The 13,880-nt window shown below is 44.5% G+C and overlaps 1 protein-coding gene across 2 annotated transcripts in view; it reads right to left on the bottom strand.

Moving 5' to 3' along the window:
- Positions 1-13,379, bottom strand: part of PGCKA1 (PDCD10 and GCKIII kinases associated 1) — a 79,378-nt gene extending 65,999 nt beyond the window's left edge. Inside the window, exon 1 of one of the 2 annotated variants that reach the window (XM_069593827.1) lies at positions 12,519-13,379. The gene's annotated coding sequence lies outside the window, so the exon portion shown is untranslated. The remainder of the gene's footprint in view (positions 1-12,518) is intronic. The other variant, XM_069593829.1, reaches the window with a different exon arrangement.
- Positions 13,380-13,880: the final 501 nt, after the last annotated feature.

Raw genomic sequence — 13,880 nt, 5'->3', positions numbered from 1 at the left:
GCCTGATCAGATTCCTCTTACCCTTCCCAGCTTGGCGGGACAGGCTTTCCTCAGGCCAGGTCATGCCCCCACCTTCACAGAGCCCAGGGTAGCTCTCCCTGTATTCCCTAAAGTTACGCTAACTGCACCGAGCCCTATGATACTGCCTCCAGGCCTGTGTTAATTACCTTTGTATTCCCACTGTCTGGCACAGTATGGACATTTGTTCAATAAAGAGCATTTAGATTTTAGGCCCCATGGCATCAGTATTTTTTAAAAAGTTTTTATGGAACTAAGTTCACTAAGTGGAGTGAGCTTTCCATAATGAAAACACTTAACAGTATTAAAAAAAAAAATCCAACCAAACTCACAAAGTGAAGGGTGAAGGATATATAAAATACAAAGGTGAAGCAATGACCCTCTCTTTTAAACACTATCCACGCCAACTTAATTCTGTCGAAAACCCTTCACAGACAGGAGAGCCAGAAGAGAGCCATCGTCCTCACTCACTCTGCATATTTCATAGTTTCCTTTCCTTTCAACATTTACAGCAGGATCATTTCAGTGTGCAAACAAGTTCTGCTTTCTCAGAGAACTCCATTTTACTTTGTTTTCACACATCAAGTCCTTGGCATTCTCCCTACTTCCCGCTAATACAAACATGGAATACACTTCACCCCAAACTTCTGTACATGTCGAGGTTCGGGGAGGATTTAAAACTACCCCTGGACAGCTACTTAAGGAGATCATTTTATGATAAGGAGAGTTACATATCTGGTTAGAAATTCCGGGGAAATCCCATGAGTTTCAGTTAGAAATTTCCTGTTATTTCGTGTGGCCTTTGTCCAAGGTAAAGATGAGGTGAGCTGGGAGGAAAAGTGCATTGTTTGAACACCTGCCCTACTTAGACCCTTCCTTGCATCTTGTATACCATGGTGCTGCTCTGGTCCTAACTAACCTCTCATCTCACTTTCGAGAAAACTGTGGGCCACAGAGATTGAGAATCAGGTTGATTAAGTATTTATTAAATGCAGACAAATGCAGCTTTACAGATAAGGAAACTGAAACCCAGGGAGGTTCCAGGCAGAGTTAGGACGCAAACCTGATGGGGGTCCAGGCCTCACTCCTGTCTTTTCTGGGAGAGCCAGGCCTGACTCAAAGGGGGTCATGACCCGTGCTTCCTTGAGACTCACTTGGGAAGCATAGGTGACCCACTGGCTTAGTGAATGGAAGAAAGTACCTTGGTTTCTTTTGTTGTTAAGTCATGTCCGACTCTTTTGTGACCCCATGGACTATATATAGCCCACCAGGTTCCTCTGTCCATGGGGCTGCCCAGGCAAGAATACTTCCATCTCCAGGAGATCTTTCCAACCCAGGAATCAAACCCGAGTCTCCTGCATGGCAGGTGGATTCTTTACCACTTGGGGAGCCTAACACAGTTTCTTTTGAGGGTCCCCATAAACTAAACAGACAGTAATCACCTGCAGACAGAGTGAGCAAAGACATGGAGAGGGACCGAGCCCTCATGCGATGCAGTCGTTTGTGACTAAGAGCAGGATTCTGACTCTTTCTGAGTCTCGCCCAGGCACACCTGTCAGTGGAGCCCTTCAAGGTGCTGGGGCAGTGAATTCTGCAAATTCGTTTGGTTTACTTGTTTTGCTTTTTGTCTAATTAACTCTTACAGGACATCTGCCTGTCCAGGGTTGTGGTTTCAGTAACTTTTTTTCTCTGAAGCTACTTTAGCTTTAACTTTTTATTGATTTGTTTGACTAGATGCAGGTCACACTACTTTTGCCCCATTAAACCTTTGATTGCAGGTGAAAGTGAAAGTGAAGTCGCTCAGTGGTGTCTGACTCTTTGTGACCCGTGAACTGTAGCCCACCAAGCTCCTCCATCCATGGGATTCTCCAGGCAAGAATACTGGAGTGGGTTGCCATTTAGGGAGTTATAAAAACAACCCTCCAACTCTCTCAGTTTGCTGTGACTTCTTCACACCCTCTTTTGTTTTCAGGCTCTCCCCCAGGTCCACAATTTTCATTTCAACCTGGGCTTCAGCACCACGAAACATTTGCCTTTTAGTAGCTCAGACAATAAAGAACCTGCCTCCAATGCAGGAGACCCGAGATTGATCACTGGGCCGGGAAGATCCCCTGGGGAAGGCAATGACAACCCACTCCAGTATTCTTGCCTAGAGAATCCCAAGGCCAGACCACAGGGTCACAAAGAGTCAGACAAACTGAGCAACTAACACACTTTACCTTTGAAAGGAGAAAGCAAGCTCAGCATCAATAACAGAGACTGAACTCATTTTACAGAGCTGGGGGATCAGGCTTCCATGAGTGGTCTTCTGGGGCTGGACCTTGGCCTGGGTTGCGGTGACTCTCTGAAGCTTCTATAACATCCATTCCTAGAATACTTGGCTTCCTTCATCAAAACCAAATCCCAGTGAGGATCATAAACCGTGTCCCATCAAGTATAAAAGAGAATGCACAGAAATTGTATTTAGCAAGCTAAATCTTAATTCAAATCATTTGAAATATAAAGCATGGTTTGTTGTTATTACAATTACCATATGGATTCAGTGAAATAAGAAAATCAGGCCAGGGAGGAAATCAGGTTTTACGAGGTATTTTCAAGTTTCCATGAAATACTTATTTGGAATCATCAATATAAACAAGCATCTTTCAAGCATCTCTCTGAGTTTGGCACAGTATATATGGGAGGAAAAAGTAAACCCAAACTTAAAACTGGATAATTTGGATAATTTCTGCCAAAGACCAAATATAAAACCTGCAGAGTACTTCAGTGCATAGAAGATTGGGCTTAGCATCAATAGAATGGTTTAAACAAACAGGAAAAGGAGTACGTCAAGGCTGTATATTGTCACCCTGCTTATTTAACTTCTATGCAGAGTGCATCATGAGAAACTCTGGACTGGAAGAAACACAAGCTGGAATCAAGATTGCCAGGAGAAATATCAATAACCTCAGATATGCAGATGACACCACCCTTATGGCAGAAAGGGAAGAGGAACTCAAAAGCCTCTTGATCAAAGTGAAAAAGGAGAGTGAAAAAGTTGGCTTAAAGCTCAACATTCAGAAAACGAAGATCATGGCATCCGGTCCCATCACTTCATGGGAAATAGATGGGGAAACAGTGGAAACAGTGTCAGACTTTATTTTTTTGGGTCCAAAATCACTGCAGATGGTGACTGCAGCCATAAAATTAAAAGACACTTATTTCTTGGAAGAAAAGTTATGAGCAACCTAGATAGCATATTGAAAAGCAGAGACATTACTTTGCTGACTAAGATCCGTCTAGTCAAGGCTATGGTTTTTCCAGTAGTTGTGTATGGATGTGAGAGTTGGACTGTGAAGAAGGCTGAGCGCCAAAGAATTGATGCTTTTGAACTGTGGTATTGGAGAAGACTCTTGAGAGTCCCTTGGACTGCAAGGAGATCCAACCAGTCCATTCTGAAGGAGATCAACCCTGGGATTTCTTTGGAAGGAATGATGCTAAAGCTGAAACTCCAGTCCTTTGGCCACCTCATGCAAAGAGTTGACTTATTGGAAAAGACTGATGCTGGGAGGGATTGGGGGCAGGAGGAGAAGGGGACAACAGAGGATGAGATGGCTAGATGGCATGACTGACCCGATGGACGTGAGTCTGAGTGAACTCTGGGAGTTGGTGATGGACAGGGAGGACTGGCGTGCTGCGATTCATGGGGTTGCAAAGAGTCGGACACGACTGAGCAAATGAACTGAACTGAAACATTGGCTGGGTGACACCTCTAAATCTCTCTAAGAAAGTGGCATAATATTTAGGTTGGTGAAAAAGTAATTGTGGTTTCAGACCATGTATTTTAAATAATCATAACTAGGCTCAAACACACTTTTATTATTCAAAATAGGAACCATTACTATCAACCCATTTTTGCCAATGAGAAATAAGTTGATTTGTCTAGTGAACCCTTGGAAAGCATTTTCTGCCTCCTGCTGATTGAGGAAGCATTTTCCCTGCAAAAAGTTGTCAAGGTGCTTGAAAAAGTTGTAGTTCATGGATGACAGGTCAGGTGAATATGGCAGATGAGGCAAAACTGCATAGCCCAATTTGTTCAACTTTTGAAGCACTGGTTGTGTGACATATGGTCAGGAGGTGTCCTGGAGAAGAACTGGGCCCTTTCTGTTGATCAATGCCGGCTGCAAGCATTGCTGATCTCATCAATCTGCTGAGCATACTTCTCAGATGTAATGGCTTCTCTGGGATTCAGAAAGCTGTAGTGGATCAGACAGACAGCAGGCCACACAGCGATCATGATCTTTTTTTGGTGTAAGTTAGCTTTGGGAAGTGTTTTGGAACTTCTTCTTGGTCCAACCACTGAGCTGGTCATCGCTGGTTGTTGAATCAAATCTACTTTTCATCACATGCCACAATTCGATGGAGAAATGGTTCATTGTTGTATAGAATAGAAGACAACATTTCAAAATGACAATTTTTATAAATTTTTGGTCAACTCATGAGGCACCCACTTATTGAGCTTGTTCACCTTTCCAATTTGCTTTGAATGCAGAATGATTGCAGAATGGTAGGCACTGAGTTCTTTGGCAGCTTCTTGTGTAGCTGTAAGAGGATCTGTTTCGATGATCCTCTCAGTTGGTCATGTCAACTTCCAATGGCTGGCCACTGCCCTCCTCATCTTCAAGGCGCTTGTCTCCTTTGCAAAACCTCTTGAACCACCACTGCACTGTACATTCATTAGCAATTCCTTGGCCAAATGCATTGTTGAAACTGTTAGTTGTCTTTGCTGCTTTTTGCAACCCATTCTGAACCCAAAGAAGAAAATCACTTGAATTTACTTTTTATTTAACATCATTTCCCTAGTCTAAAATAAATATAAACAGCAAGTAATAAGTCATCAGCAAAAAAAAAAAAACCATAATAAAAGAAGAAATGTGCATTAAAATGATGTGTAACATAACCAGATTTAAGAATGCACCAATATCAAACAGCAAAGTTCAATAATGCAAAACCGCAATTACTTTTGCACCAGCCTAATAATTCTACCTATACAAACGTCACAGGACAGTTGGGAAGGTCTAATAAACTCAAGAACTATATAAAGAACCGCTTCATTATAACTAATTGCCTGCCAAAAAATTTATCTCATTATATATATATATATATATATATATATATATATACACACACACACACACAAATATGAAATTTACATGAGCATGCTGATTTGGAACTTTAAAATTTGAATTGCCTCTTAGTAAAAGCTTAAAAACTGCTACAATTCAAAGGAATGGGGAAAGTTGCCTGAAAACAAAAACCTGAAACCATCATTACCACCAAAAAGTATCTTCTTTTTCAATAGTAAAGAATGCAAAGATAACACCCCAACCTAAAGTTTGCGATGCACAATTCAGAATCTGGCAGTCTAGAACCATCTTCACTTCCTCTCTTTCTTTCCTTAGAATCCAACTTGGCAACAAGTGTCGTGGGATAAGCTTTGCAAGGCCTCTCAGGTTGGACGGTTCTTCTATTTCCCCATCCGTGCCTCAGGCTGAGCCCTCCCCTCAGCACCCTCGAAACAGGGTTCACTATTGCCAGGCTCTCTGGGCCATCCTTAGTGCTGCCAGATCAGCCTTCCTAAAAAGCAGAATCCTCAGGATCCACAGAGATTCTATTCGCCTCATCCTGTTCCCCTCTACCCCAAAAACATTCCCCTCCTCTAGTCTAGGAATTCCTTCACCAGTCCAGACGCCAGCCTCAGGGCCTTTTGCTTCCACCAGCTCATCTTATTACAAATCACTCTCCCATAGTCCCTTTAGTGCAGTGCTTCTCAGATTTTACCACACTTATGAATCGTCTGAACATCTTGTTCAAATGTAGGTTCTGATTCAACAGATCTCAGGTTGGGGGCAAGATTCTGCAAATTCTAATCACCTCCCAGCCAATGTTGCTGGCCCATGGACCCCACTTTGAGGAGCAAACCCATTGACTCAGTGGGGAAAAAAAGGGAGGAGGGGTAGTTCTTGGAGACAAACAGACATAGGTTTGAATGCAATCTTTCTCAGGCAAATATCTCCATCTGTATAGGGGGAATATTACCCATTTTATGGAAGTGATAGGAGGATCTTTTGACTATAAATAGACATTAGTCTTTTCAAATCTCTTTCACTTGGCTCCCCTAATCTTATCATCTTGTTCCTTACTATGCTTCTCTGATAATCCAGTTTATTTCTCTTTACTCTGGATCTTGTGTGTTGTGCTTAGTCGCTCAGTTGTGTCCGACTCTTTTCGACCCCCTGGACTGTAGCCCACCAGGCTCCTCTGTCCATGGAGATTCTCCAGGCAAGAATACTGAAGTGGGTTGCTATGCCCTCCTCCAGGGGACCTTCCCAAGCCTGGGATAGAACCCAGGTCTCCTCTACTGCAGACAGATTCTTTACCATCTGATCTACCAGGGAAGACCACTCTGGATCTTACCTGACTTTATTTCTTTTAGCACATAAATCAAGAAAAAGGAATTCTTAAAGTTAAGTTTTGTTCTTACAAACTTTGAGCTTATGCAACTTAATACCATCCTCCCCTGCAGTTGAGTGGGGAGGGGCGCATGGAAGTTCCAGTGCTGATTCTATCACTCATCAGCTGCATCCCCTGCTGAATGTGAATTAACACGCCTGGGTTTCAATTACTTCCCCTGTAAAATTCGGCCTTTACCTTCCGTGTTGTTGTGAGAGTTAGGGATGTTACATAAAGTGCTCGGTCAATGCAGCAGACTGCAAAAATGGCCAAACACTCTACCCCTCCCTGAATTCATGTCATTCTCCAACGACTCTGCAGATTCTTCCCATCAAAAGGTAAAGAGTCTGGTTCTTCATAAAGTAAATTGGAAAAGAAGCAATTTGTGTCCATTTCAGCCTAGGCCTCAAGGAGCCTTGCTTCCATGCTCCTGCTCTCACCCATGCTGAGCCAGTATGTCACCAAACACAGGGCAGCTTGTCATGTGACAGGAAGCAGGAGGCCCAGCTGCCCCAAAGGACTCAGCCAGCAGTCAGCGAACACCCGGGGGCAGAGCCACCCTGGTGACCGCAGACACATAAGGGAGACTGCACAAGACCAATAGATTCACCAGGTCCAGACTGCTAATCCACGAAGTCACAAACTAAATGAATGGTGGTTGTTTCAAGCCATTATGTTTTGGGGTGTCTGTCATGCAGCAATATATAACTGATACTGTATATATAAGTAATTTCTCCATAAATAGTGGCTATTACAATATGTGGGGGCTTCCCTGGTGGCTCAGTGGTAAAGAATCCACCTGCTAATGCAGGAGAGGCGAGTTCCATTCCTGGGTCAGGAAGGTCCCTGGAGAAGGAAATGGCAACCCACTCCAGTATTCTTGCCTGGGAAATCCCATGGATGGAGGAGCCTGGTAGGGCTACAGTCCATGGGGTCACGAAAAACAGTCAGACACAACTTAGAGGCTAAACAACAACAGTATTTGGCAGAAAAAAGACACAATGTCAAAAAAATGAATTTTCCCTATTGTTAAAAATTCTATTTCTGGGTCAGTATTTAGAAAGATGGCTGAGCTGGAAACTAGGGTTCATAGATTCTGATTCCAGTAGCTTTTCCAGTTGGCAGCCATATGACCTTGGAAACATCATTTAACTTATTTGAACCTCAGTTTCCTTATCTGTAAGGTAAAGTGGTTAGACCAAATGACTTTTAATTTTTTGTTTAAAAAGGACTGAGGATCCATTTTTACAAAATGTAACACTTATTTCCTTGCTAACAGATAGTTCTGAACCCAACTTTTCTTTCTTGTAGACTTTAGGATTTAATCACAGATAACCCTTCCTGTATTTCCATCACTGTTCAGCATTTGGTTGTGACTGAGTTTCACAGTCTAACAGTCATGCTCCGGACCTAGAAGGTGGCCCTCCTTGCTGTGGACCAGGAACCCAGGTAGGCAAGCTCATTAGGAATCAAAAGATGAATAATGCCAGGTAAGTTCTAGAGAGAATCAAAGAAAGTGGCTCTTAACTCTTTGGAGGTGCAGGTGGACTTCTTTTACTAACTTCTAGGTTGCAATAAGTATTTTGGAGGACTGAGTTGTGCAGTGTGATCGCCAGACAAGGAGGATACTATTTTATAGTCATAAAGTACAAATCAAATCTGCATTTATTGCATAGAAATGACCCAAGATACAAAATCAATTATGAAATAGGGGGAGAAAGACTTAACACCAAAATTTTAAGTTTTAAAATTCTCTCATGTAGCGATTGACACTGGGCTTCCCTTGTGGCTGAGCTGGTAAAGAATCCGCCTGCAATGCAGGAGACCTGGGTTCGATCCCTGAGTTGGAAAGATCCCCTGGAGAAAGAAAAGGCTACCCACTCCAGTATTCTGGCCTGGAGAATTTCAGAGAGTGACTCTGGAATTAACAAGTAAACTGCAAATACATCCAAATACATGTTGTATTAAAGAGTTATGCATGTGGCAGCGACTAGGATGGTTTTTCTTTTCTCACAGGGATTCAGCGCCTTTAACATACCACTAGTACATGCTCTAACACCGCCCTTAGCAAATACAATACAGTCTTCCCTGTGATATACGGCAGGCCATAAGGTGGCCAATTTATAAGGAAAAAAAAAAAGACTGTTACACCCACTTCCATTATGTTACATAGTCAAATGTCAGGGTATTTTTATTTCTGGGAGGAATTAAGCTAAACTAGGAAATGTGTGTACAATAAAGGAGTAACTATTTTAATTTTGCCTTCAGATAGTTCTTTAGTTTGGAGAAGGCAACGGCACCCCACTCCAGTACTCTTGCCTGGAAAATCCCTTGGACGGAGGAGCCTGGGGCTGCAGTCCATGAGGTCGCTAAGAGTCGGACACGACTGAGCGACTTCACTTTCACTTTCATGCATTGGAGAAGGAAAGGGCAACCCACTCCAGTGTTCTTGCCTGGAGAATCCCAGGGACGGGGGAGCCTGGTGGGCTGCTATCTATGGGGTTGCACGGAGTCGGACACGACTGAAGTGACTTAGCAGCAGCGTCAGTTCTTTAGTTGCTAAGTTGTATCTGATTCTTTGCAATACCCTAAACTGTAGCCCACCAGGTTCCTCTGTCCATGGGATTTCACAGGCAAGAACACTGAGTGGGTTGCCATTTCCTTCTCCAGCGGATCTTCCTGAACCAGGGACCAGACCCATGTCTTCTGCATTAGCAGGCAAAGTTCTTTACCACTGAGCCACCAGGGAAGTCCCTATATGTATAGTTAAGTCTGCATAAAGACACACAAGGTTGCTGAAAGTGTGAGAAAAAATCGGCTCACTCCGTATCAAAACCTTTCTTTTGTGATAGAAATTAACTAGGTGGGGCCCCAGGGTAGCTCCATTCAATAGGGACAACATTGCAATGGCAAGTGACTTCTGCTTATATAGCTGGAACACATATATTTTGAAATGACATGTAAACTAACTTCAGAGACTTGAGTCATCTGATATTTTCTGAGTTAATATCTTAAATACCTTTGCCCAAGTATCTTTTGAATCAATTCACCCTCTCCTCTGGTGGGATTTTTCTCAGCACCCACCTTGCTTGTATCTTCCCCATTTCATTCTCACTGCAGTGGAAGTGAACTTTCTCAAATACAGATCTGCTCTGCTTAAAATCCTCTAATGGCTTTTCTGAAGACTGGAAGACCCCTGAAGGCAAGGACTGTATTCTTAGTACCTGGTAGAGTGTCTACAAATATGCTGTCTCCAAGACCAGGTTGGGGTTACATTCAATTTTCAAGAGCTGTTTGTACATGGAGTTTTACTGCCCATGGGAAATGTGAGACATGATACCCTTTGACTTATGTTAATACTGTTCACTGCAGCTCAGAAAAGTCTTTTCGAAGATGCTTGATAACACTGAGTTAGTATTTGAGGTATTTAAGTCTTTGCTTGAGGATACACATTCACCTGATGGGTGTGTTGCAAGCATACTTTAGGGTAGGGTCATTTTGGTGATATGTGTTCCTCTTAAAGATTCCAATCTCTGTGGGACCTTGATTTTCTCAGATTAGAAAGGGGAGAGTAGATAGAAGATTTCATTTTCCTTTTATTTTCTTAAATAGCATTCAGGTAATAACCAGACTATGAAACTAACAGGATGACCCATCTGACTGGCAGATGTGTGACAGCTCAGGTCTGCCTGAGGATGAATCTATTAATTCCTCTTTTCTAGTTACCCAGTAAGTCTATCTGCCACCAATAATCAAAATGCGTGCTGTATATACGTTCTGAGTTACTTCAGTCGTGTCCAGCTCTTTGCTATCCCATGGACTGTAGCCCGCCAGGCCCCATGGAATTCTCCAGGCAGGAACACTGGAGTGGGCTGCCATGCCCTTCTCCAGGGGATCTTCCCAACCCAGGGATCAAACCTGTGTCCCTTATGGCTCCTGTATTGGCAGGTGGGTTCTTTACCACTAATGCCACCTGGAAAGCCCAGTAATCAATACAATACCCCCAAAGAGAGACAGAGAGAAAAGAGCAGGAACTAGGTTCTGTTTTCTGAAGAGCCGAAAAGAGTTCAAGATTCTGAGTTACTAAAAAAAAAAGACTGTAGAACTAGGGGAATCTGACAGTTCAGGTGGAGGAAAGTCAGTTACCAAGGATTGATTGGTATTTAACTATTTGGAAATTGAAGTCCATTCCTGGAAGCACAATCAATGGCCTCCCAGGGCACCAAGGGCAGAGCAGTTCCTGGAGCAAGGAGGGTAGCCCCTGCTCTACCCTTGGGCAGATGCTGGATTTGGGCCAGAGCTTAGCTGGGTTGTTTCCAGGTCCAGACAGGGACTAGGTGGGAAGTTAGAGGGACTGTTCCATTCCTAGGCTAATGAACATATTTAGTTGATACACAAGCTACTGTTTTGTTTTAAATTCCAGATATGTAAAAGCTCTTTAGAATCTAGCTAAGACTGGCCAACTTAATCTGTAGATGTCATTACACATCTAAATCTTCAGAACCTTTGAGGACCAGACCCCAGGGTCAGATACCGTGAGATAGGTGCTTATTGCATACCTGCTGAATCAAAGAACAAGATCATGATGGGCACAGAGTGAGCCAAGAAGAAAAAGAAGCAGAACCCCGCCTCTGTCAGTGTCTGCTCCATTTCACCGCTGTGATCAAGGCAGTTTCCTATAACTAACTCTTCACACTTAAGTGAAATACAAACTACCCCAGAACTCTACTTGACCTTCAGAGCCTTGTAATTGTTTCGGTGGTCTGCCTCATGACTGTTAGGTTGTCCCAGAGACCTGAGCACTTAGCCTTAGAAGACTTTAACATTTCTCCTTAAAACAGTGTCAGCTTGAGGATTCAGTGGGGGAATAACTGGCAAATAACAGAATCTACTGTCTTTAAAAGAAGCGACAGCTTTCCACTTCTTTCTCATTCAGCTCTCAAACGTTTCTTAAATAGCCTGCTTACAACCACCCAGGAACATTCACAGGCCATGGTGAGAAGTGCCATCAGTAATTCTCTCTGATATTGACAGAAAGAAAAGAAGCATCCTATTCTTCAATAATTTGAACCACCTCATGGAACACTGACTTCCTCTAAATTCACTGGGCAAACATCTATACCACAATGGAAAATAAAATGTACTAAATTACTAAAGGGAGTTATTGTTGTTTTTAAGGTTATTTGCAGTGCTTGAGGGAAAAAAAAAGATTTTTGTCTTATATCATTGGAAAATTCGTTCAGTGGTGGTTTGTGAAAGTCTCACCTCATCTGTACTGCCAAGGTCACTGAGACCCAAGTAACTGACCTGGGAGATATTTGCCTAATTATCAAATATTCAGCAAACCATGAGTGACCATTTAACCGTTTGCACCTGGGACCGGCCTTCACACGCGTTGCTTCCTAGCACTGCCCTCCTCCCTTCCACCCCTACTCATCGCCACCCAGAGCGCCAGCACCCCTGAAGGAGCAAAATCCTGGGACTCAAGGACATTTCAAAGAAACAGCGGCGGTCACCGTCCATTTCCGTTTTCCTTAAAAGAAAAAAACACCCAGATGCTTAAAAATGGGGGAAGGAGGGGGTTCTCAGAAACTGTGGGAAATCTTTTGCAGTTTTTCCAATCCAAGTTCTCAGGCACTCTTGAAAGTTCATTAATTAGAGATTTAAACACAAAAGTGCTTTGCACACCAATTAGATGCCAAGCTTTGTAAGCTGTCTTGGTGTTCAGTTTGGGAGAGTTAGTAAAAGTCCCCCCACCTCACCCCATTCTGCATTTTGCCTCTTTCAGAGCCTTTTCTTGAATGACCTGACTTTTCCAAAGCAATCAAAGTGAGAAATGCCCCACTCCCACCCCCCACTTTTTCCCCATGGCAAAAGGAAATAAAGACGTAAAAATCCCCGGCGAGAGAAGCGGGGGCAATTAAGCCACAAAGCCGAGCTCCGCGGAAGTCAAGCTCTGGTGCTGCTCGAGGCGGGGCAGGGAGCGCGGGGCGGGAGACGGTCCCTACCTGGGAATGCGGCGGCGGCGGCGGCGGGGTCCTGGCGCCCATGGCTTCGCCGGCCTCGGGCGGCCGCGCTGGGAAACGCCGGCGGCTCAGTGCCGCCGGGACCCGCGGCGCTCGCAGCTGCCCCCCCGGCGCCGTCATTGGGCCGGTGCGTCACGTGGCCTGGCCGGCGGGCGAGCCTCCAGCGCCCGCGTAACCCTTTACCTGCGCCGCCAGCGCCGCTCCAGAGGGCTCCCCGAGCCCGACTACCGACACCCCATACGCCCGCCCCGGAGCCCAGGCTGGCCTGCGGGGCGCACCCGAGCAGGAAATCTCGGAGCTCGGCTTCTGATCGTCGACACTCAGGCTGCGTGCCAGCCGCCCGCTCGCTCGGGGAAACTTTTTGGTGCCTACTTTACCGTCGTGCTGCGGGGGAGAGGGGAGCTTCCTAAGATGCGGGACGTAAGAGGGGAGATACATAAGTGCACTCCCTGGCAAACTGATGTACCCTCCTTCTTCCCGTGAACTTGTTTTGTTTCCTCCCCCGTTCTGGCAAGTGCGTACCTGGGGTACGCACTGTCGCCTGCCTTTAAGGGATAAATATTCTGGGGTAGAGAGCAGACGCTACCAGGATGAGAATTCCCTGGGAAGCTGCATAGCCTCGCCGGCACCCTGGAGACCGCGGTGGGAGTTCAAAAGTCATGCTCCCCCCGTCCCCCACCTTCCCTCTCTGTTCCTGGGGTGTTGGAACCTCGGCTGCCACACTCCGTCTACCGTCCTAGGCTCCAAGCCTGAGCTTGGAGCCATCCATACGCTTAAGGTGGGTTGATTTACCCTAAAATAGTACTTAAGCGTTGGAGATTCTTTTCACCTGTGCTTCAAAGTGCGTCGGTGTTGGCCTTAACAGGGAGATATGTTAAGCAAGGGCGCCACCTAGCTTGTCCTTTTCTCTCTTTCCCCTTCATTCGTCCATTCAGAGAGCGTCAGCTTGAAACAGTATGCTGGAGAAGCAACAGGGCAGAATACTGTTTAAAGATGTAATCTGTCCACTCCAGTGACTCCAGCGCTATTTACATGACAACGTTTGTCACACTTTAACTCCTTTTTTTTTTTTTGAATCATTCCACTTATGTAGTGGCTGCATGTTTTAAAATGATAAATTATTAGGATGGGAAGATATTATGATTCAAGAAAATGGGAATGGTCTGGAATGTTTTGAAAAGAATGATCATTGTACAGCTTGTCTGACTGGAAAATACCCTGTGGAACTGGAATGGTAGCTGCCAGGGGCAGACATCATATTTCAGGACACAATAGCTGGTGAAGAAGTTGTAGTGGGTATACCTTCATTTACTGTTACTCAGTTGGTACAGTGTGAAATGCCAC

Source organism: Ovis canadensis, chromosome 6, assembly GCF_042477335.2.
Source record: "Ovis canadensis isolate MfBH-ARS-UI-01 breed Bighorn chromosome 6, ARS-UI_OviCan_v2, whole genome shotgun sequence".
NCBI lineage: Eukaryota > Metazoa > Chordata > Mammalia > Artiodactyla > Bovidae > Ovis > Ovis canadensis.
This window is presented reverse-complemented; position numbering and strand designations above follow the sequence as displayed.